The sequence below is a fragment of the Hyperoodon ampullatus genome (assembly GCF_949752795.1).
Source record: "Hyperoodon ampullatus genome assembly, chromosome: 13".
NCBI classification, from domain to species: domain Eukaryota; kingdom Metazoa; phylum Chordata; class Mammalia; order Artiodactyla; family Ziphiidae; genus Hyperoodon; species Hyperoodon ampullatus.
The window spans coordinates 59,151,584-59,178,567 of NC_136926.1; the positions used below are offsets into that span (position 1 = coordinate 59,151,584).

Below are 26,984 nucleotides of genomic sequence, written 5' to 3' on the forward strand. Positions count from 1 at the left end.
AGTATTTGTACTTTACAAGCAATCTTTAATGTGAAATATATGTGTATAAAAAGAATGAATGCTGTATAGGCACTTTATCAATGAATTTTGGGGTAGTTCTATGATATTAAGCACAATTTAAAAACACTTCTATTGCATTGTATATATAGCTTATCCTTTTGACAGGCATCAAAATTTCACTATAAAGTATAACTTGTAAAAATTTTGTACTTCTCTAGTAGCTAGAATTAGTGCTAACATTAATGTGTATATTTAATTTCTTAAGTTCTTACCTGCCCCTATCCCATCTCTTTTGTATCTGATGTGCCCAGTGTTCAGTAAGCATTCAATAAATATAGTTTACAGAAAAAAGCAATACACTGAGATACCATTTCATCTCCATCACATTAAGGAAAAAAAAAAAAAAAAGAAAATAAGAACAATTGGACAGTACCAAATGTTGATAAGAATGTATTTTGGGAAGGGACTCTGAGACCCTGCTGGCAATATCATACATTTTTACAACTTCGGAGAGTGGTTTGTTAATATAAACACAAAATATTTGTATACTAATATATGTATATTTATCAATTCTACATAGTGCAATTATTATCAAACTGTTACTGCAGTTGTTAAAATAAAACTCAAACTTGTGTGCTACTAGAATAAATGTATTATCTTGAACATTCCTTGGAGCATCCTTAAAAATCACCTGTTTGCAACATATCTACTTAGGTGACTTGTTTAATTTGCCAGTAAATTTCTCAACTACCATTCAGTTATATGATGAGAGGCTTCTATTTAGAGTGATAACTTTGTTTTTAGAACAGTTGTCATGTAGCCCTTGATTTTGGCAGAAATTAACAAAAGCAGTTGGTTATTAAAGCAATGAAATTTGTAGAGTTAGTGTAAGAAATCAATAAGCCAAGTTGGATATTAATGGCCCAAGACCCTTCATGGCATGAGAACTGACACTTGGTGGTATCTTGAAAGGACACTCAACATCAATTCCAGGGAAACAAATGTGGAAAGTCAAGAGAATTGTAATCATGGCCTGGAGACCAAAGATTTATAGAATCCTGCTCTCCTATGGGAAATGGACTGAAAACTGAAAAAGCCTAGCCTCAGCCTTGTCATGTTACCTAACAATTAAGTCTATGTTCTAGAAGTGAAATTAGCATCCTTCTTTTTAGGCTCTGATATTCAGGAGAGGAATACACTATCTAAAAGAAGTCTTGAAAAACTAAGAGTTTCTTCCAACAAGGTCATAGTTGTTGCCGGTTTTGAGAAGCCTTTTCACCCAGGTCTATTGGCAGTGAGCACTGAGCGAAATTACTTGGGACCCTGCCTAAGTTGTTGGAGGAATCATTTGGGCATATGGAAGTAAGTATATTAGAGACTGGTTGATGCCAGAATTTTGACTGTTTCCCTTACATTGGTCCCTTCTCTGGAGATCTGATTGTATTTGATACTTCAGCAAAAACATCCTGGCAGAGGAGGATGGTAGAGAGAAAAAAATTCACCTCTTTGAGGAAGACCTGCTTTTTTACCTTTGTGGTTCATGGCTGCAATTGGAATAGTTTTAAACATAGTTTTTAAAACTATAATTACAAAAGTAAAATTAACATTAATACTATAAAACACACATCTCCTTATATAAAGTCTAGACAATGTGAGATGCCAAGAAATAATACCCTCACAAAACATCACATTATGTTACCTATACATTAGCCCTCATTGGACAGCTGACCTTTGTGTTTCTTGTATCTCTAGGTGGAGCCTAAATGACAGGGAGATCTTCTGAGGGTGAGGATGAGAGCTCAGGTATGGCTTCTGGTACTGAGGTGCATGTGGTAGCAGTTAAATGTCAAGAAAAGTCCCCTGACTATTTGTTGTTGGATTAGAATTTCTCAAACCCACACCATCTTTCTAGATATGCTTCTTAAAAATCAGCAAAAAGAGCACTCAAACTCAAGAAAACTTAAGAAAAACTACAAAATGACAAGAAACAGATAAAATATAAGAGGTGTGTGAGGTGAGGAGATAGAAATTAAAAAGTAATTAAAACTAAAATAAATAGTATTAGGAGTAGCAAAAGCAATGTATATATAATGTGGTATAACTTAGAGAGTTAAAATACCAGAAAAGAAATCTATGGCAAAATTGAAATAAAAAAGTAAATAAAATTAAAAAGTAGTAGTAATAGGACTGTAGTATAAAAAATAAAGAAAGTTGAAGAAAGCCATATTTAAATGAAAAAACCTCAAACATTGAGAAGATGAGAGATGGATGAGGAAAAGGTGGGGAGAGGGTTAATAAAAATTACTAGAAGCAACTAAGGAATGAGAATTTTTTTTTTTTTTATAGTGTTTATTTTTACTTGTTGACAGTTTGCTTTATCTATTTATTTATTTTTGGCTGTGTTGGGTCTTCGCTTCTGTGCGAGGGCCCTCTCCAGCTGTGGAGAGCGGGGGCCACTCCTCATCGCGGTGCGCGGGTCCCTCACTATCGCGGCCTCTCCTGCCGCGGAGCACAGGCTCCAGACGCGCAGGCTCAGCAATTTTGGCTCACGGGCCCAGTTGCTCCGCGGCATGCGGGATCCTCCCAGACCGGGGCACGAACCCGCGTCCCCTGCATCGGCAGGCAGACTCCCAACCACTGCGCCACCAGGGAAGCCCAGGAATGAGAATTTTTAAGAGTTCTCAGAGCTGTCCAACTTTCCTTCTCGAGAGATACTGCACCACAATCCCCTACCCTGTGATTCTCATGGGCAGAACTTAGGGATAATAACTTGCCATCAGTTTTCACTCCCTTAAGGGGCAGGCTGATAAAGGCACTATCTGAAAAGTTGAAATCATGAGCTCATGTCACAGAGCTATTTGTACAGTTTCTGAGTTTCAAAAGCAAGAGCCAATTTAGGCTAAGAAAACATCCTACTTGCTGCTTAGTTGTAGCCTGGTGCTGTCTGATCAGTTGTTTCCTATTCACAATAGTTATTTGGAGTGGAGTTTATACTACTCTCCACTATAAGATGGTCAAATAGTAATGTTTTCACATGATTCACATAAATGGACAGGGTGAGAACTTCAGTAGAGACTTCAGCCAGGTGCTGAGGAATTTTCCAAGAAGGAAGAGCCTTCATAAATGCCCCAGGGGAAATTATACACTGTCCGTTCACGGAATTTGCTGGAATAGTGGTGGAAGATTAAACTCTGTATCTTAAAATTGTATAGACCCAAGCTCTACTGGAACTAAATAAAGACAGAATTTTCCTAACAATCTGGAGCTGAAAATAGGGTTTCCAAGTGAGACTAGAAATCAGGGGTTCTCCCCCCATCATTCTGTCCATCTTGCCTGAGTGTCTGGTAAATGTAAAACAATGGGTGCTATAAGAATTTGAAGCAAGGTAGTCTTTAAATGGGTTTATTATAGATGTTTTTTGATGGTAACCTGCTGTTTTCTTTTTCTTTTCTAGGACCATTAAATGAATTGATGTTGATTGAGGTCTCCACTTAAAATCAGAATCACTGGGTCACAAATTTTACTTTCTTTCGGAAAGTAATTGGTAGAAATCGATTATTCCTCCCACAGTATTTTCTAATTTACTCTTCTAAATAAGGGCACAGAACAAAGATGTAGGAACTGGAAGTACTTTTCCTTATTGCATAATGAAATTCAAGTGTGCTGACCTCCTGACCATGCTGTATAAGTCTAATGATTTTAAAATTACTTTGGCCTGCTGAGTTGTACATTATAGCTTGGGACTAACTAATTATCATTTTAAACTGAACAGATTATGTAAATGAGTGTGTTTCTCAGTTTATTCCTTTCTTTGTTTATACTATGAGAGGCAGGAATGGTTTCTCAAATAAAACAAATTAAACATCTGTGCTTAGGATCATCTCAGTGTTAAAACACTTGTTTTCTCATAAAGCTGGTTTTATATCTAAACAAGCAAATACTTCAGAGGAAGATTGTTTTGAAAGGCAGTAGGAAGTTCTCATTCTCCACAAAACTAGCTCTTGTTTTTGTTTTTGTTTTTTTCCCAGATTTGTCCTTTTGTCCTCATTGATTTTTTTTTTTAAATTTAAATCTACTGGTAGTTGGGATATGTTTGTTTTGATAGGAAGAATGGTTTATTGGATCCTTTCCTCTAAGTGACAAGAAGGGGTTATGCTCAGTGTGAGAGTAGAGTAGAGGCAGGGTTAGTTTGAGGCCCTAAAGGAACAGCCTCCAAACAGCAGAAAATGTGAAGAGTCAAGGGACATGAGAGGACTGGAGGCAGAAAGGAGAAAATTGTTTGCATCTGTGAATGTTAACAAGTCTTATATTTGACCCAATTCCTGTAGGTATAGAACACAGATATATAAACACAAGCTAAACTTGGAAAGTGATGCCCAAGGAGTGTTGACTATTATTTCTTCCCTGCTCCCTAGCATAGAGTTTGAATCTTAGTTTGGAAAATCATTTGAGTGATTAACGCTTGTCCTGCTCTTTGCTGCCTCTCCTCTTCCCTGCAACAGCTATGATTCTGCATTGATCTCTTTGTTTCTAGATTATTAACTTGGATGACATGGCTTGAAACACCACCTGATTTTCTTCTGATCTTACAAACAATCAGGTAAGAACAAGCCACAGTGTGTCATGTCTTCTATTTTTATACTCAACTTTCTTTTCATAGGTCAAATGCAGACTCAGAGGAGAAAGCTTCAGGGCATGCTATTATCAGAAGAACAGTTGTACAGGAAATGCTGGAAATGGGTTGGAAATGAGGAATCAGAGAAAAGGATGGTGAGGAGGCAGATTTTGGTCTAGTGTGCTACTAGTTTGACTCAATCATTTAACGTTTGGCACAGATAAGAAAGAATTCAACTATCAGGTTTAATCTTGAGTCTGAGGCAGCAACAAATGACCTGGTGTTAAAATAAATATGTGATCAAGCTATTTCCAAATAGTGGTAAATATCAAGTGGAAACCATCAATGAAATAAACTTATCCACTCTACCCACAAAGTGAAAGGAAAAACAGATATTCTCCTTCTAAGATTAATTAATGTAATTTTCAAGCAGCTCTCACTGTCAGAATATATTTTACGTGTACTCCCAATAAATGGTATTGTAAAATGACCCTGAATGCAAGTCTCATTTTTTAACTGAGATGATAAACTCTGTCATCAATAAAGTTATTTTAATTTGTATAGCATTTTACAGTACACATACATTCACATATTCTAGGTCAACTAAAATAAGCAAAATAACTTTTACCTGTGATCATTCATCTTGAAAGTCATGGATCACTGAAACTGATTCTGCTGAGTCAAAATCTGAAGTTATCTCAATTACAAATTAAGCTACAGTCACTTATTCAATGTATTTTTATTGATTGATTCAATTCAACCAGTCAATATAATTCAGTAAGTATTTATTGAGTACCAACTCTGCCCAGCATTTTCATTAAGCATTAATAGAAAATTTAAAAAGGAAATAGATATGATACTGTACTGCTCACAAGAAGATTGTACAGAAAGATTGTGTAGGAAGACAATAGTAAAAAGGTATAAATTTGAGAAAAGTGGAAAAGGAGAAGAAATTATTTGCTCTGGCTGCCTGGTGTCAGGTAATTTTAAATGTGCTATCTATTTTAACCTTCCTAACAATCATTCAAAGCACATACTGCTTCTCTTTTATATGGTGGAAGTGCAAACAAAGAGAAGTTACACAACTTGCCCACCCGTCCCCCAGTGGGTGTGGATTCAACTCCATCAGCCTCATCTTCTCCCCATCAAACTTTTCTCTTTCCCAGGAATTATAAATAAATGAAAAGCAAAACTCATTTACTACTTAAGTTCATGAGGAGGAGAGAATAGGATTGATTATTTTGTCTAAGGTCCCTGACTGGTTTGTCCATGATATAGTTGAAAGTTTTCTAGATTGAAAATCAAAAAGTCTGCAGTCTAGATTTTATCTGTTTTAAACTCATTTTGTAGACTTGGGCAATACATGTAAACTATGAATTATGTGAACCTTAATTTTTCTCACTTATAAATGGATGGGTTAGACCTAAAATCTGTCCTATTTCTGAAATAGCACTTTGACTGAACTTGACCTATTATGTTACTCGATAATTATATTACTGGTTAAATTTTATTACTGGATATTTGCAACTCCACTATTTATATATGCAATGGTGTATAATGCAAAGTTTAGAATTTTGCTACCACTTACTTGCTTTCTCTCTCTGTCTCTCTGTCTCTCTCTCTCACACACAGACTTCTATGATGGTTTTGAATAGCTTTCAAAATTTTTTTTCCAATGAAGATTTATATATATTTATGTATATGTAAATGAATTTCTATTGAGTAATAAGGAATTTGAATTATAGAAATAAAATTTAATTGAAAGAAATTTTAAATATACAGTTATACAATGGATAAATCTCACTCCAATATGTATGTTCCATATTTTCTCTACTTAAATATGTACCTACAAATTAAGCTAAAAGCAATTGATGCCACGGTGAATTCATTGCATCTTTTAGAATGCTTTTGACATGCTTGACATAAATTAGTCTCATAACAGACATGGTTGCTAAATTAAGCACAAAACAAAATTCATTTAAATTTGCTGAAAGAATTGGTCAAGAAGGAGTCTTCAAACTGTCATCATTCTATTGTTCCACATAAGGAGAAAAATAATTCTACATGAGGTCCATATGAAATTGTAATCCATGAAGTTACCAATTTATATCTCTCATGTTTAACTATTTCTAACTAGAGTAAAATATCAAGTCAAAATTATTCTGAAAATCTGTTCTGTTTTGGCCACACTCCATGCACTTGTAAAGACATTTCTCCAAATCTTACATTAGTTCATTCTACTCATTTGCCATTCCCTTTTATTCATCTGTTTTAAATTTATATTTGTATAATTTTTAATTGAGGCATAATTGACATGTAACATTATGTTTCAGGTATACAACATAATGATTCAATACCTGTATACATTGCAAAATGATCACCACAAGAAATCTAGTTAACTATCACCTTACATAATTACAAATGTTTTTTTCTTGTGACCAAAACTTTTAAGATTTACCCTTTTTGCAACTTTCAAATATGCGATACAGTATTATTAACTATAGTCACCATTCTATACATTAAAAACCTATGATGACATTCCCTTTTAAAAACTTCCACTTTTACTTGTTTTTTAAAGGTTTCTGCCCAAGATTCAGTAGATAGGCCAAAAGGACATGTACAAACATGCAGAGAAACACAAAGTTGGAATAGTACCTAATAATGATAACTTTCAAAAACAAAGTTTTCAATGTGAAGGAGTGAATGCCTGTAAATGTTGGAGCCAATTTTAGAATTCATGGGGAGCATATACTTTCAAAATGATTGGAGATTAATAAAGAAGTGTAAATTAATGGGTATCATATTGCCCTGGCCAGAATATTTGTTGTTTGATCAAATGGAATTATTTAACTAATTAATAAATTTGTATTCAACCAAATATGAAATTGTTTCATTACTAACAATAACGCAGTAAAAGTATCCAAATTATTTCACTTCTTAGGGCTTCATTTTTCTATTTTGTAAAATGATGCTGGAGAAGAAGACGATCATTAAGTTCCCTTTCTAGGTGTACTATCCTGTTTCTTACATAAGGAGTTACTATTTCTTATATACATACTATTTTCACTTCAGAGTTATGGACAGAAAAGAAATTGGGATAGTATTAGTCCATATGGTATACAAATTTTAACCAGACCAAAAATATATTAGTAAACGTTCATGTCATACTTGATCTTCCAATATTTTTTTTTATTTTTTTGGCGGTACGCGGACCTCTCACTGTTGTGGCCTCTCCCTTTGTGGAGCGCAGGCTCTGGACATGCAGGCTCAGTGGCCATGGCTCACGGGCCTAGCCACTCTGTGGCATGTGGTATCTTCCCGGGCCAGGGCACGAACTCGTGTCCCCTGCATCGGCAGGTGGACTCTCAACCACTGCACCACCAGGGAGGCTCTTCCATTATTTTTCCCAAAAAAAGTCTTCGTACTTCCTTGTCTCTCAGGTCACAAATAGTTTAATATCTCCCTGGAAACAATGAATCACAAAACTTCTAATTTAGATTTAGACTCATCATTGTCTGAGCTAAGCTCAAGGAAACTACACAGAGTAGGGTGGTGGGGATAGGGGTTCAGCTATCCCCTGTTATGTCTTGTGAGTCTTTGCCTGGGGAATCATCACAGAGACTAGAAGTCAGCATGAGAGCCCTGGGCACTGGAGATCAGAAAGTAAGACAACAGAAGAAAAAAAGTTGATAAGGAAGCAAAGTAGGCAAACTTCAATTTCTTTAGAGTTTTACCACAAAATGGTAGTACGGTGAGACTTCTTCTGGGGACAGTAAGTCATATTTTCCCATGCTTGGTTAATAAAAACAAGGAAAAGGAAAATTAAGCCCATAGAAGTATAAACATTAAAAGAGAGGAATATGGTACCAGGCTTTTTTTGCTTCTGTTGAGGAATAGCAATGTACTGGTTATGTTTACTTTACTTTGAAAGTACCAAATTATTGTGAGATGATATATCATTCTCTATCCCATGCATCCTTCAAAATGAAATGAGTTATGATTTGAGCATCTCACAGCTTTTAAAATATGTTGTGATTTCCCCAAGGTCAAGAATGTCAAGAATGTTGTTCCTGATGGTAAGAGCTCTGTGACTATGTGCATTACAGGCAGTGACTAAGAGAAGAAATTGACAGATCCACTAAATTCACTAATGCATGGTTTTGCAAACTATCTGTAGGGGAGGATTATTTTTGTTTGTTTGTTTCTTTTATTTGTTCAGTGGTCACATTTGGATACAGAGTCCTACTGTGCCTGTCTCCTATTTAACTCAAGCCACAAGCAACTTACTATGTGAATTCAATCACATTCAACATGATCTAAACCATCTTCAGGGAAAAAATTCAACTAATTCTGCCCTTGAATATCATGACAGTGTTAAATTGCTATAAAATTTTTGAAACAGCTTCAAGTTCTGTACTTATCTCATCATATACTAATACTGTTCATGGACAGGTTCAGGGAGCTACTTTGAACAGAAATGCTATTCAGAGTAATTAGGCGATTTGTTAAGAATTTTCCAAACCCTTCTCCAATAAGAACTTGTCAAACTCTTCTCTAAAAACAAGATTCTCTCTAGATTTGGAACACAACTACATGAAAGGAACATGAATTTAAAAAATACTGGAATTTGGGGCAAATCATTGTTTTACTTCTGCTTCTCCTTCTTTTTCTTCTACTGGAAGCGTTATTATGAAGTGTTAAAAACAGCTCTTTCTGGGTCAAAAACCTCATTTCTTCATCTTGCGGTGTTTTCCCTATAAACCATGTTACATTTTTAAATGTCTAGTATCTTCTAGATTGAAGTCTCAGAATTTGAAAATCTGTGGCCTCACTTAGAAACCCTAAAGCCCATGGGTTCTGATCGAGCACTAGATGGTTTACTTCAGCTATTATTTACAACCAAAAGAGATAATCATCAGAAAAGCCTGCATATGTTATTGAAACTGACATGCATAAATTTCCCTCACTTGAGAAGAGGAGCTTGTCAGAGTTAGTGCATACCTCACCTGTAGAGCAACTTCCAGCAACAACTCACTCCAGCCAGATGGGTTCTGGCAGTATGTATCACAACACTCAGCTCAGAACGACAAGGAAGATGTTAACATAACAGAAACCAGATCAGCTAGTAAACATGTTAAAAATCTTCCTTCATCCCAAACTCACTCAATGGACACTGGAAAATGAGAACAGCAAAATTCCAATAAACAAAATTTTAAAAAGCAAGAAAGGGTCAAGCTACATATCTAACTTCAGCTGACCCCCATTAGAGGGCCATTCCTTCAGGATCAACACCCCAAGTGCATAATTACAGACACCCACCAATCAATGGAAAAGGATAAAAGAAGCAGAACCAATAAACATTACAATGGAAGGAGAGAGCGAAGAAAGAAAAAATACAGTGAGAATACTGGACTTTGCTGAAATGAGAGGTTTGGGAATTGCTTGAAAGTCACATGCTTTCTCATTAATCTAAACTGTTTCCTCAACCTGAAAAAGCTTGTCTTGGCCTCAGTTGACTTTACGAGCAAATGGATAATAGCATAGTGAAGACTTGATTGACCTCAAGTTCTCTCAAGAAAATTTCATAGTCTGGAATTACATCATAAGAGACTGACTTTGTCACATTAAACTATTGTGTTCTCCTTGGTCTTATAAAATGCAAGTGCTCTTGGGAGATTAATACTTCATGTCATTGTCATTGGAATGTTAGTAATATAGCATCAACCACTTAGCAAGTATTGATACTTTATGTTAGTGTTGCCAGATAAAATTCAGAACACAATGCAATATTTTTGGTTGAGAGACTGAATATACAAATGGACAATAGACCATATATGAAAATAGAACTCTGACCCACAACCTTTGGCAACCTGTCAAGAAAACTAATCCCTTATCTACAATAACCGTCCAGAAAGTCAGCCTAATAAGTCAGAGTTATGCAAAGTCAGACTGCTATCTCTAGGGACAATCCAGAAAGCTAAGCAATAACGTTTGTTAACAATCAGACTACAATGGCCAGGACTTGATTAGTAGCTGACTAAGTTTCCCAAATTTGCCCCTGCTTATCATTTAGAACCAACAACAGGAAGCAAAAGATGTACCCCTAATGAATCACATAAGATGCCCATTTCTATTTAATAAACCTGCAGCTTCCTCTTGCCAACAGCCTCTATCAGGGCATACCTGAAAACTTCTCTTTCTTCTACTGTAAAGCTTTCTCATTTCTCTTCCTACCTTTAAGCTTCTGCCAGAATGCAAGTAGCAATGGTTGACTCCCTTGCTATGAATAGCCTTTGTTTATTACCATGTGTTGGTCTTTATTTATTTCCACAGGACATACTTACACTAAAATATTATTGTTTATCTGAAATTCAAACTTAATTGGGCACCCTGTATTTTTATTTGCTAATTCTGGAAACCCTACTTACTATATAACAAGAACTGCTGTGAGAGTTTTGACATATATTGCATTTAACTTTCACAATATTCCAAAGTGGATATTGTCATTCCCAAGTGGGACAACTGTGGTTGAGTGATATTTAACAATATGCTTGGGTGCTAGAATGAGGGATTAAAAATTACATCTGTCAGATAGTGAAGCTGATGTCCTTTACCACTAAACTAGCTTTCAAATTGAAGATTGGCATTTCCACAATGAAATTTGCAAAAAAATTCCTGTGTAAGGAGACCTGAATGCTGCTCTATGAGCCAGAGAGGAGGGAGAGATTTGCATATAAGGATCCTAAATAGAGGGATGTGCTAGATTTAGGAACAGAAAGAAAATGAGAGTGAGTGATATCAATGGCAATGTTTCAATGAATACTCTGATGAAAACCCCATTAAAAATTTCATATAATAAGCATAATAATTGTGACAGACAAAACAGAGATGCTCACACATATTTTCCTTTCTCTTCCATCCCTTACACACTTTAAAGTTGTAAAAAAGAACAGCCTTCAGTTGGAATTACAGCAGCTTCTCATCCATAAAATCGAAACTAAATAAATCATTAGGTTCATTTAGGAAAATGTGCAGTTTTAAAATTACAGAATGATAAAATCTTGTTTTCTAATTTTCCTTCTATAAAGAGCTATATGATGAATTTAGGTGAAATATGCTTTCTAGAAAAAAACTGTTTCTTACTCCTGATGATATGCCTCTTTCATCTAACAATAAAACTATAATACCCAAAATTTTTCCCTTTATATCATGGCCACTCAAAATTAGAGTCAAATTTAAGGCTAATCTGAATTCTAATCTAAACACTGGGTTTCAGATTGCATACCCTAAACTTCCTTTAAGACCTTACCTTCTCTACGTAATTCTAAATCTACCATTCAATAATAACATCACACCAGTGGAATAAGTATATTAATTTAAATTGTGTCATATTTATTTCCCATTCCATCTGTGAATTTTAACAGTCTCTTTTAATATTATACAATACGTATATGTTTCCATGATTGTACAAGAAAGCAATTTCCTTATTTTTATTAATTCAGCCTAAAATTTCTCAAGCTCTGAATCAGCTGATTTATACCATTAGGCCACATTGAGTCTCTGTTCTCACTCAACTTTCCAGAGCTTTTCATTAAACGTGTTACCCAGATCTTGCACATCCTGCGTCCTGTATTCATATAAATAATTATTATAAGCATAAAGTTAAGACCACATTTATTCCTACTAAATTTCATTTCTGTGGTGTTTCCCCATTATTCCAGGCTACTTCCAGCTAAACGAGGAGTTAAAAAAATTGTATTTGCTAAGGGCAAATATGCAACTAATTTGTCTATAAATTACATTTTCCTCCAAGGGAGGTATTCCTCCAGGATCTTTCCAGATTCACCTTCTGTTATGGTGCATGTCTGATTGTCATTTATTAATTTTATTTGCATTATTTGGTCGATTAATACATATCACCCACAACTTAGTTTCCATCTGTTCAAAAGGGTACAGGGATATTATCAAACTGTCTAGGAAATAAAATTGTCTTGGGTCTCATTATCAATGTCTGTCATCCTCTAACAAAAGAGTGTAAATTACCTAATCAGAAAGAGGTTGAAATAGAATATGTAAAGATAAATTATTTTGGTAGTGTATATATGTCCATGACACTCTCTCACTTTGTCCCAGCTCATACTTCCCACTCCCCATGTCCTCAAGTCCATTCTCTACGTCCCAGTCTTTATTCCTGTCCTGCCCCTAAGTTCTTCAGAACATTTTTTTAAATTGCATATATATGTGTAAAACAGATAGCTAGTGGGAAACAGCTGCATAGCATAGGGAGATCAGCTCGGTGCTTTGTGACCACCTAGAGGGGTGGGATACGGAAGGTGGGAGGGAGATGCAAGAGGGAGGAGATATGAGGATATATGTATATGTATAGCTGATTCACTTTGTTATAAAGCAGAAACTAACACACCACTGTAAAACAATTATACTCCAATAAAGATGTTAAATATATATATATATATATATATATAAATTACTTATATAAAATATTTGACTTTACCTTATTTTTTTGAATATAACTCTGTATTAGAAAATTAATTTGTTTATTAAAGGAGGTAGGGTGACTAGAAGTCTTATAAATATTTTCCTCAGACTTTTCTCAAATACACAGACAGAGCTGGGAGGTTAAGCGGAAACTCACTTACTTTGTCTGCCTACCTCAAGCTGAGATACATTTTTAATCCCTCATTTTAAGAAGCTTCATAAAGAAAGTTCTAAGTCCTGATAGCTTCCATTATGGCAAAACTAACTTTCCACCAAATCACTTAGCAGCTTAATCAACAAATAAGTCAATGCACATGTAGTTAGTGTATGATGAATGCCCAGTATTGGCTTTAAGACTATGATGGATGTGAGGAAGTATAAACATGTGACACTATTTTTAATGAAATAAACCAATAACAGATGTATGTCAAATAAAGGACAATTGAAACAAACATTTTTAATACTGCATAGGATCCATATTCCTTCTAGCCTAAAATAAAGTTTCCAAAATACATATACCAGAACAGTATGATTTCTCTCAAACATTAAACTTTCATTTATTATTTTAGGCGTAGGAAATGTTAATATTTATGACATCCACTCATTATAGTGAATATCTGTGAAGTTTTTTGAATACTCACCACACATTCTCCCTCCGTAGGTCAATAACATCAAATTCCCCATATAATAATTATCTTATTATCCATTTATGTGTTTTGAATGAGGCTGACTCGACCTCCTAATCCAGATGTGAGTGCTTGCCTCAGACCTAAACCAATTAGTGAATTATATCCCCTCTCAAAACAATCATGATGGACATAGGACCCCATTATTCAGGTCAATAAGGATCAGGTACAAGACTTTTGTTCAAACTGTTATGGAAGAGAAGATCTCTTTCTTTTTTGTGTAACCCCTGAGAGGTACTGCTGGCAATCGTGAGATATGACTATATGAAAATGAAGTCTTCCAAAAGAAGATGTGTTCAAGAAATAAAGAAGACCAGGTCCAGATGACTTCAGTTGAGTTGCAATCTGTTAGAGCTGAAAAAAAAAATTGTAGATGATCTCTTCCAATATCATTCAAAGGAACAGTAAACCAAGACCCAAAGGAATTTAGTGACTCATTTCCATCAATGTCAAAGCCAGTGGTATTTATATTATCATTTCTTTGTTGGAATCAATTAAATTTAATGTATTTACCTAGCGCCTATTGTAGAGTAGATATCATTTAAGCATTAGTGATATAAAGAGAGAAATGTTAAGTCTCTTTCATCAACTAGCTATAGACTAGTGCTAAAGGCTATTAGGTAAGCAGGCAATTCACATAGAGTGTCATAAGTGCTACAGTAGGGGTAAGCACAGGGCTTACTGGGAACCATAAAGAGACACCATACTTGAATTGTGGAAGAGAATGAGAAAGTGACACCATGTTAAACTAAAAACACCATCCACTAAGACTCCATATACTAATGAGTACACGCCTAAAACCCATAAACTTTAAAACCTGCCATCTCATCCTTTCAAAAATCCCCGGGTGCTTACAAGTCTCTCCTATAAACTTCTTATATGTCCCCACTAAAAAGATACAAAAAGGAAGCAATAAAATATTAATCTCAAGATAATTTAGAGACTATAAAATACAATTTTATAGAATTCTTTGATGCTTTGACCAAGACCACTTCCAGGGCACGACTACCTGTCTAGAAACTTGATGCATAGAACTCAGACACACAGAATTACAAAGGAAAAGAGCTGAAGTAGGAGTATATATCTACATCCATATAATATATTATATATATATATATATATATATATATATATATATATATATATATATATATATATAAGCTCCAGATTCAAAGCATAACTCTGCTTATTTACCATTCTGTTGGCCTCAGTGACATTGGAATAAAGCAAGCAAACTTAGGGGTTTACCAATTTAGAAAATTATTGAGACCTATTTCTCTAGAATGTTGGCAGGTATACAACTGACACTTGGATATCAGAAAATTGTTGATGTTTGTAGCAATGACTGCAGAGACACTGATGAAATAGGACCTCTCAGCTCAAGAGAAGTTTCAGAGCACAGGTTCAATTTTCCAAAGGAATTGATGTCTAAGACAGCACCTGAAAGCCAATTAAGTTATTTTGGTAAAGAAAAAAGATACAAATAGTCCTGGAAGAGATTCTATGTTACTTGCAGCAGAGATAGAAAGACTAGAATATTTTAAGAAACATTAAATAGGTAGAATCTAATTGATAATTAAAACTCTCATACATATAAAAAACAATTGATATATATGTGCTTATTAATGGTATGGGAGGATGGTGAGGTAGTCAAAGGTAATATTAAAGTTTTTGATAAGGCATCTTAGACACTGCTTCTATTTATTGCCACAAAAGCATAAGTATGTTTCAGAAACGATAATAAATTCAATTTTGTTTACCTTCAATTTGAGAGATGTGTAGGATATCAAAATTGAGAAGTTGGATTTATAGGATTATAATGCAGTCAAAAAAAAATCTTGATGGTAATATAGATTTAATAGTCACTAGCATATTGAAGACAATTGGAACAATGAAACTAGGAGAGATAGCTCAGGCATCATCTTTAGAGAAAACAAAAAGACTTGACATGAAACTCCATGGGACAGTAAAAATTAAAATAAAAAAAAATAAAAGAAATTACAGAGTCTATGCAGTAGTGAACGATTTCAAATGGTGCAAAGAGGTCAAATAAGATACTAAATGAAGACAGTCTATCAAATTAGACAATAAATAAATGATTGGTAAGCTTGACTGGGTAAATTCAATGTTGTATTGAAAAAAGAGGGCAGAATGCAGTGAGAATGAATAAGAACTAAGAAGGTAATGATGATGGTTTCTTTATAATGAACTAAGCCACTTTTATAATTTTATAAATGGCTAAGCCAACATCCTTTGAGAACCTACAATGAAGATTCCCTGATTTCATGTCTATGGGATGACTCTCACATGTAGCTTGCATTTGGTTTTTTGTTTGTTTGTTTGTTTGTTTTTCATGTAACAAATTAACACACAATTAGTTTCTTTTTAAATTATTTTTATTGGAGTATAGTTTCTTTACAGTATTGTGTTTGTTTCTGCTGTACAGCAAAGTGAATCAGTTATATATATATATATATATATATATATATATATATATATATATCCACTCTTATTTAGATTCCCTTCCCATTTAGGTCACCACAGAGCATTGAGTAGAGTTCCCTGTGTTATACAGTAGGTTATCATTAGCTATCCATTTTATATATGTAGTGTGTATATGTCAATCTCAATCTCCCAGTTTATCCCACCTCACCTCCTGCCTTGGTAACCATAAATTTGTTTTCTACATCTGTGACTCTATTTCTGCTTTGCAAAGAAGTTCATCTGTACCGTTTTTCTAGATTCCACATATAAGCGACATTATACAATATTTGTCTTTCTCTTCTGACTTACTTCACTCTGTATGACAATCTCTATGTCCATCAGTGTTGCTGCAAATGGCATTATTTTGTTCTTTTGTATGGCTGAGCAATATTCCATTGTATACCTATACCACATCTTCTTTATCTTAAAAACAGTAATACTTACAATCTCTCCAACTTAACTTCTGCCACCAACTGGAGAAGACTCTCTTCTTTTAAGGAGTTCACGTTGTTAGATTGGGCCCACCTGGATAATTTTTCTTTTCTCAAATAATGTGTCTTAATCACAGGAGTGATATTTCATCATATTCACAAGTTCTACCCATGTTCAAGTGGAGGGAATTTCATTAAAAGACAAGGATCATTTGGAGTCATTTTTAGATTTCTGTCTACCACACACTTCCCCTCTTTATTTCAGGAGAGTAACATAAGTTTTACTAGAATTATTGCTTTTCTTTAGTGTATGGTAGAAACCAATTATAATAATCATAAAGTCTTTGTATTATACTTTGAGTATATAAAATAAAGTGATTCTAAAGTAAAATTTGGCCCATAAACTTGTATTATAAACAACAGGAATAAAAATAATCACTCTGGGGCTTCCCTGGTGACACAGTGGTTGAGAGTCTGCCTGCCAATGCAGGGGACACGGGTTCATGCCCTGGTCTGGGAAGATCCCACATGACGCAGAGCGGCTAGGCCCGTGAGCCATGACTGCTGAGGCTGCGCATCTGGAGCATGTGCTCTGCAATGGGAGAGGTCACAACAGTGACAGGCCCATGTACCCCCCCAAAAAAGAAAGAAAAAATCGCTCTGAATTTTAATGAAATAGCTACTGGTATTCAATTTCTATTAATGGTGATGTATGAACTTTGGATAAACCTTCCCATGTATATGAGTATGTTGAACAAAGTACTGCACTTTATTATTCACAGACTCACACATATAAAAAAAATTAAAAAAATTCAAATTATGTACTTGAAGGCATCAGAGTGCTACAAAGACAGTAAGAAGCTGGAAAATATAAAACTCCAGAGTATTCCATCCAGAATCTGGTATCACTTTTCCATGGAGGTATATCTTTTCTACAAAAAGGTAGATGAGAATCTCAGAAGCTAAAAAGAAATTTTCAGATGCCATGTGAGATAAAGAGAAAATTTTGGAACCAGTGTTCCATGAAGTTTGCTGTAACAAATCCACGTGCTCTCAATTGGGACCCAGGAGGTCTCCATAATAGGAAATGAGCCAGAAACAAACTGGTACTCACAAGTGTGAAATCCAAATTAAAATAATTTCACACATTTAAAATAGATTATTATTTTTTTTACAGAATTATATTGTCCCTAGCCTCCACCCAGAAAATAATTAACATAAATTTTGGTTAAAAGGAAAATAATATCATGCTAGGACTTATGCTAGTTTTAAAATATTTCATATAATATTCAGATATGAAAAAATAAGGCAGTTGGTAAGAAAATAGAAATTAAATCCAAAAGAAGCAATGAACATTATAAACAGATGCACATGGATTCAGCTTTTTCCCCAGCACAGATTTTTATACAACTTTGATTATTGTATTCAAAAACTAAGACAAAGTTGAGAATTTAAAAGCCAGAATTTAAGGGGTACACTTCACAAATCTAAAGAAAAGATCACAACATCCAAAAAAATAACAATTTTAAATGTAGATAATCTTAATAATATAGGCTCCAAATATATGACAAAATTGAAAAACTAAAAGGAGAAATAGAAAAATTCATAGTCATAATAGGAATTTTAACACTCTTGTCTTAGTAACTGATAGATAAAACTAACAAAAAAAAGTTCAGTAAAAAATATATATTTAGGGCTTCCCTGTTGGCGCAGTGGTTGAGAGTCTGCTTGCCGATGCAGGGGATATGGGTTCGTACCCCAGTCCAGGAGGATCTCACATGCCGTGGAGAGGCTGGGCCCGTGAGCCATGGCCACTGAGCCTGCTCGTCTAGAGCCTGTGCTCCACAATGGGAGAGGCCACAACAGTGAGAGGCCCGCATACCACAAAAAAAAAAAAAAAAATATATATATATATATATATATATATATATATATATATATATATATATATATATATTTAAAGAGCATTATCCACAAACAACCTTATTCATGTACAGAACATTGCACCCAATAACTGTAATATACAGATCATTTTCAAGTACACATGAAACAATTACAAATATTGCACATATATTTGCATGATACAAGTTTCATCATATTCCAAAAAATAAAAATCAATGAGTACATTATCTCATAACAGTGGAATTAAGTTAGAAATCATTAAAAACAAAAAAAGTAGGAAATATTTTCATATTTAGATATTGAAAAATAATCATATAAATAACCAATACATCAAAGAAGAAATCAATAGGGAATTTAGAAAATGCTTTGAAATAAATTATAAAGAAAATGATATGTTTTAAAACTTGGAGGATACAACTAAAGCTGTGCCTACAGGGAAATTAAAAGTTTTTTCTTTTTATGCATATATGAGAAATAAAGTAAGCTAAATATTAATCAGTAAGAAATGAGAAAAATAATATGAAATTAAACCCAAGGATGTAGTAGGAAGAAAATAACAAATATAAGAGCATAAAAAATATCTAGTAAAGTCAAACTTCCCGAAAAATAAAATGTGAAAAAAATTAATACAATTGAAATAATTCCTGGACATATTAAGCAAAGTGAAAGAGAGAAAGCAAGCAGAAAATATGCAAAATCAGGAAGAAAATAGATGACACGATATATTTCCACCAGACACTGAAAATAAATTATAAAGAAGGCCGATAAACAACAACACTGAAAATTTGTGTTAAATGGATAAATTCTCAGAAAAAAATAATATTTAAAACTGACACACAAGGAAAAAAAATTAGGATAGTCTTATAATTGTGACAGAAAATAAATCTGTAACTAAGAATCTTTACCAAAAGAAATGACTTTTCACCATGAATAATCTTGTATAAATTCTTCAAGCTTGACATTGTTTCAGCTTTGATAATAAATGTAGCAAGGGAGTTACAAGAGAAAAAAAATTATAGACTGATGGAAGAAATTTTCATATTGAGGTGTGGGAAAGTCATTCTGGCTTACACATGATTTGGCCTAAACTTTATGTCTAACCAGAACAGCCTGTCTTATGGCCTGTCAAATATGCATTGTACATCTGTTAGCAGCTTCCAGCTATAACTGTATGGTCTCAGGGTATCCCCTTGTAACTCTACAATCATTTTGGACACCAAATAATCCTTGCTTAACAAACACCCTTACTTCTTGCTAGCTCCAATTCTAATTCTGAACAAACAACTTTTGTAATTTTGTGAGTTTTGCCTTAATAAGCCTCCACATATTGTAGTCAGGCAGAACATAATTCAACTGCTCCTTGAATCTGTCACCCAGTTTATAGTCCTCAGTTTAGCAACAACAAACAAACAAACAAAAACAACAACAAAAAACCTATCTTCTATTCTTATTGTAGATTATTTTATTGATATTCCCATCAGCAAATATAATCTCACAAACACAGATGGCAACATTCTAAATGAAATATCAACAAACCAAATCCATCAGTGTATAAAAGACAATATATTACAAGATGAGTTTACTTTAGGAATTCAAAGATTAATATTCAAAAACCAAACAGTGTAATTCATCTCATGAATGGAGAAGAATAAAGGAAAAAATACACAGTAATCTAAGTAGATGCAGAAAAACATAATATAAAATACATTATTTATTCATATTAAAAATATTTAGCAAGCCAGGAATAAAAAGAGAACTTATTCACTCTCCTAAGAGGTAAAAACAAAAAAATCCAAACAAACATTACACTTAAATTTAAATGTTGATACTTTTCCTTTGAGTTGAGTTTGAGTTTTCCTTTGACTTTGGAAAAGTGCCATGAATAGCCATGACTGTTTTTCTTCATTTGGACTACATAGTAAGTCATTTTAAGTTAAAAAAAAAAAAAGTGGCAAATTTTCTCTCAGTTTAAAATACTTTTCTGTCATAAATAAGTTGTAGGAAGTTCCTTGATACACCTCAATATAGACGGTCAAGCCTATTGGTTCACAAATTGGGCCCCGCACAGGAAGGTCATGAAGAAACTGAAGAAAGAGGCAATCACTCCACGTTGGTGAGTGGAGGGTTTAACAAGAAAGGGAACTTACATTTGAGCCTTGTCTTGGGTGCTGCAAGATTAGTAGATCCTGCCCTGGTTCAACCAGAATCTTAAGATTTTATAGAGAGGCCTTAATGGGGTCATCATTTATACCATCTAGAAGGTCTCAACAACACATTACTCAAGGCTGCATCCTTGAAAATTGCTCCCACTGTGGGAGTGGTGGACAGAGTGTACATTCCAAGGATGGGGGATGAGGGAATTTATCTAGATCCAGCTTTCAGTTCAACTGCAGTCATGTTCTCTCTATTAACTCCTCCAATAAAACCATCTGTCATTCTTCACATTTCCAGTCCATATAATCATAATTTCTAATCTTTTTTAAATGTATATATTTTAATCAAGGAAATTTAAGTCTTTTAGTTTATATTTTAATTGCTGGACAGATAGTTGGAATTATTTATAACTATGTTCTAGGTAGGCCTTTGGGGAGTAAAAATTACAGTTTGGAGTATTACTGGATATCAGACTTATAAACCTGATTTTTAAGAATTTATAAGGAATTGTCATAGAGACTATGATATACTACCTAGGTCACCCTATAATTAAGGACTTGTTGCCCAGATTCTTGGAGTGCAGTCTGGATTATCTTCACTATCAGCCACTTTGGTAACTGCCTCTCTCCAAACTGCCCAGCCCAAGTCCTATTCCAGTGTGTCCCCTATCCAAAGCCTGATCAGTGTTGAAATATAAAGGCCTAGTCATCTTGATTCAATTCAATACAACCCTGGAAGGCAATTCCCTCTCTCTCTCTCTCTCTCTCTCTCTCTCTCTCTCTCTCTCTATATATATATATATATATATATATATATATATATATATATATATATATATATATGTGTGTATATATATATATATATACATATATATATGTATATATATATATACATATATATATGAATATATATTCAGAAAAACAAAAACAAAATTATTGATTATTATGATTCATCAAAGATAGGTCTGTAAACATGTAGATCACCATTTCTAGTTTTTTTTTATTTTCGTGTAATTATGAATTTAGATAACAAGAAACCAGAAGAAATAGCTCTTGAATTAGTGTCTATGTTTGGCAGTTTATATAAATATATTTTAGTCAGACTACTCAAATTCAAATCCCACCACCCTCACGTACCAGCTTTAAGACCTTAAGACCTTATATAGGTTATAACTCATTTTATTCTCAGTTCTCCCATGGATAATAGTGGACTCATAATTTTTTCAGGCTAACTATGAAGGTTAACTGAGATGATGTATGTTAGTTGTTGATCACAGTGTGTGGCATGTAGTAAGCATCCAATAGAGTTACTGATTATTATTAATATTTATGTAACTGAGCAGACCTCTAATGGGCTTTCCCATGACAGATCCCTCACTCTTTGTCCTCTGCCTGCCTCTTGTTTGTAGAAAAACTGTAGACTTTCAGGCCTCCCCTGTGTTACAAAAACCTGACTCAAGAATTAATGATTGAAAGATTGTGAACATGTAGTGACAACATAGCAGTTGGTCCAGGAGAAATGGTAACAATTCAACCAGTAAATCAGCCATATGGCAGTCACAGAATCTTTAGTTCCTCCCTGAAATATATAAATAACAGTATCTGATGCACATTTCCTGAGTTCTTTTACAGATGCTAAAAGCCCCATCAAATGTAAAATGTTAGCTATTGATGACCATGAACACATAGCCTCCATATCTACCAGAGCCTGAGGATTGATAATGTTTAACCTGTGACACTGCCCTATTACCTCACTATCAATCTATAAAAGAATTGTGCGTAAGCTGATCAAACACCCTGTGATTCCCCTCCCTCAACTTGCCTTTAAAAATGCTTTCCTGAAACTCATCAGAGAGTTTGTGTTTGTTTTTGTTTGTTTGTCTGAGCATTAGCTCCCTCAGACTCCTTGTCTGGTGCCTTACAATAAATGCTGTACTTTCCTTCACCACAACCTGGTGTCAGTAGATTGGCTTTACTGAGCAAGGGTGAGCAGACTCAAGTTTGGTTTGGTAACATTTATATTAATACTACTGCAGCATAAAATTTTCTTCATTTTGAGAGTGAACTTCAACAATAAGAAAATCAAGATAAACCATCTTCAATAAAGAACTCTCTAAATCATACAGGGAATCATGGGACATTCATCCACCATCCCCTCATATAAACCTAAGGAAGATAATGTCTATGAGTTTCCTATCTCTAACCCAACCCAACACAATGTGTTGGGAAATTCTAGGGAGGCAGGAAATATACCAGGTCCTCAGCTCAGACAACAATAATCTGTTTGACATGGGGTAAGCCATTTAATATTTTTGTACCTCAGTTTTCTCATCTATATAATTAAGATGGTTTCAGATACATTCTAAGTTTCCTTTGAAATGTAATAATCCATAATTCTCATGCTAAGTATTTTTTTCAATTTTTATTGAAGTATAGTTGATTTACACTGTTGTGTTAGTTTCTGGTGTACAGAAAAGTGATTCCATTATATATATATTTATATATATATATATATAAATATATATATATATATTCCATTATGGTGTACTAGTGGATATTGAATATAGTTGCCTGTGCTATACAGTAGGACTTGTTTATTTTATACATAATAGTTTGTATCTGCTAATCCCAAACTTCTAATTTATCCCTCCCCACCTTCTTTCCCCTTGGGGAACCATAAGTTTGTTTTTATGTCTGTGAGTCTGTTTCTGTTATGTAAATATATTCATTTGTGCCATATTTTAGATTCCACATATAAGAGATATCATATGTTATTTGTCTTTCTCTTTCTGACTTACTTCACTTGGTATGATAATCTCTAAGTCCATTCATGTTGCTGCAAATGGCATTATTTCATTCTTTTTTATGAGTGAGTAGTATTCTATTGTGTGTATATACCACATCTTTATCCATTCATCTGTTGATGAACATTTGGGTTGCTTCCATGTGTTGGCTATTATAAATAGTGCTGCTATGAAATTGGGATGCATGTATCTTCTCGAATTATACTTTTCTCCAGATATATATCCAGGAGTGGGATTGCTGGATCATATGGCAACTCTATTTTTAGATTTTAAAGGAACCTCCGTACTGTTTTCCATAGTGACTGCACAAATTTACATTCCCACCAACAGTGTAGGAGGGTTCCTTTTCTTCACACCCTCTCCAACATTTGTCATTTGTAGACTTTTTGATGATGGCCATTCTGACCAGTGTGAGGTGGTACCTCACTGTAGTTTTAATTTGCATTTCTCTAATAATTATCATGGTAAGTATTATAAAACTAAGATTCAAAGTGCACTTCCCTCCCATTTCTAGAAGAGTCTAAGAAGTAAATTTTTAGTTAAGCAAAAACACTCTGTGTGTGTGTTTGTGTGTGGGTGTGTGTGGGTGTGTGTGTATGAATAAACATAACAAGATGAACAAAAATGTTAATGAATAAATTTTCGGACCACACAGGGACATTTAGGAAAGAAAGATACCTGTCAATGATAATTCTTTGGAATTACCTTTTATCTCTTCATGTTTAATTTGCTATCAAAACAATCAGTTAACATCTGGCCAGAAATTTTAAATGCCACCAGTTTTGAATCATTTTACCCTGGGGCATGACATTCACTCAGTTTCACCATTACCCACATTATCTATATTGCTTAAACATGTTTTTGCACAGTTGATGGATTATATTGTAAAGAGTAAGGTTGGTCTGGGGACTTCCCTGGTGGTCCATTTGTTAAGACTTTGACTTTCAATGCAGGGTGTGTGGGTTCTACCCCTGGTCAAGGAACTAAGCTCCCACATACCTCATGGTCAAAAAGCCAAAACAGAAAACCAAAGCAATATTGTAACAAATTCAATGAAGACTTTTAAAATGGTACACATCAAAAAAAATCTTTAAAAAAAAAGAAAGAGTAAGGTTGGTCTGGACATAAACATGTTGGCAGACTATAATTGATGATGAATGTTTTAATAGCCTTTACAACACGAATTAGTTTTACAAGTCAAGCAGAATCATTGGCAAAAATATGCCTAGAAGATGGAATTATTTGAAAAGCTTGGGGTAGATTATTGAGAATGGAAAGAAAAAAATTTGTAGAAATAATGTGTAGAAGACTCAAAATTTACATTTTGATTTTTATTCTGTCTTCATATGAAGTCAGTTAAAGTTGTTTTCTTGACAGAAATGTTCTGGCCCTATCTATTCTTTCATCCTGGATGCAAGTTCCACTTTGTCCTGGCTTTCTTGACTCCCTGCTCCTATACCGAATGATCTCATCTATTTCTGAAATTATCATCTTGACAGAACATTAGGAATTCTCTCTTCTATTTTGTCCTGTCACCATTGTATTCACTGTTTCCTCAACTACTCTATAATTCTCATAAGAACCAGGTGTCATGTTCTTTTATATCTTCCACATTGTCTTCTACAGTAATGTACATATAAGAGGCACTCATGAGTGAGGAATTGAAGAAAATAAATAAACTCATTAATTTATGATCTAAGTGAGAGTGACAATAACCAATCAAAATTTTTCCTAATTTTGTTCAAATGACTGCACTGTTTTTTCAGTTGATGGCAAGAATACAGTCAAATGAGACTTCTATTTCTCAGATGTCCCTGACCATTTTGAGATGGTTATTCTCTTTTCTACCTCTGCAGAACCACTTGTTACTTAACATTTGTAATGTGCTTACAATTTATAATCTACTTTCTACATAGAATGTTGTTTAATCTTGATAATAAGCTAGCAGCAGATTTTAAAATCCTAATTTTGCCTACAGATTGTGTTAGAATCTGAGTATTACAGAATAGGATATTGGGAAGTAATGTGTTTTAAAAACAATGGCTACAACAACAATAACAAAACAAAAACAAAAGGGGAGGATTCTTCAGAATTGTGCTCAACAGTGCTTCTCACATCATATGTCTAAAACCAGTCAAAGACACAGGCAGAAAGTTGAAAGGCAGTTGTTTTCAACCTTTTTTTGTTTATTTTTTAACCTCAGCACTCTTGAAATACAAGTAAAGATCTCAAAACAGAGAACTCTAACTCTTATGGGTAAAGTTGCTCTATGAGGTGACTGCAGAGATGAGGTGGTCTTCAGGGTATATGAGATTCCATGTATGCTTACGAAGTCATCCCTGATCTCTGCTTGCTTCCAGACACTAGGGCTGTGCACCTGATTCCAGCTAAAGGTACACCACAGGAACGTAACAGTGACAGTCTCTGTCTACTTTCACTCTCAACTCTCCATCATGAAATTGTAACCTCTAAATTAAGTCATTATGTCCTAAATGACTATTCAAATACATCTCTTCAAATACAAAATGTACCTTAAGATAGTAAAGTAATAACAGATTATGCTATAGCTGTCTCTCATTTATAGCTTAATACATCTAGATGAATCAGGTTCCTAGCTGTTACTTTAAAATTCATGAACATGGCTCTAAAACTTAAGAAAGATTAGTTCTGATATAAATTAAAAGAGGCAATAATTAATTTAGAATATAAAAGAACACACTTAAAAATCCTAGTGAACTGCGGGACACAATAATATACCAATAAGGTCCTGAACAATTGAACTCATGTGACTGAATACGGAGTTTTAGATAGATTGAAGTAATGTGCCTCTTATCTTATGGTACACAGATTCTAAGGCTTTGTCCTGACTTCCATTATTTATTGATTGCTCAGAGATGATGTTGTGAGACAGAGTAGAGTCAAACTTAAATGACAATGGAAGTCTCTTTCCAAATGCTCTCCTTTACAAGGCCTTGCCCTCTTTTATGATCACATACTCTCTACAACTCTATCACCCCTGCCTGTATAGCTTGTTATTTATAAGTCTCTGTAAAATTGAGTGGGTTCAATTTAATTCTCTGAGATTTTCTTTTAAGAATTCTGTAATGACTGGAAATAAATTTGTTATACATTTCTTGTATGTATGCTTAAAGTTGCTGTTTATACCTTCAGTATTGATATAATAATGATTTAAAGATAGAGCTATCTAATAAGCCATTTGGAGTATTTAATGTATTGCTGTAGGATTGAGACTGCTTTGCCGCATGTGGTAAGATACCATACTTCCATAAACTTTGATCATGCACAAGTTAGAATAAAGTCACTGTCATAAATTCAGTCTATGGGCTTCCCTGGTGGCGCAGTGGTTGAGAGTCCGCCTGCCGATGCAGGGGACACGGGTTCGTGCCCCGGTC

The 26,984-nt window shown here is 34.3% G+C and overlaps 1 protein-coding gene across 1 annotated transcript in view; it reads right to left on the reverse strand.

Moving 5' to 3' along the window:
• RIT2 (Ras like without CAAX 2) overlaps positions 1–26,984 on the reverse strand; it is a gene marked incomplete at both ends in the record, with an annotated part of 543,330 nt that overhangs the window by 86,898 nt on the left and 429,448 nt on the right.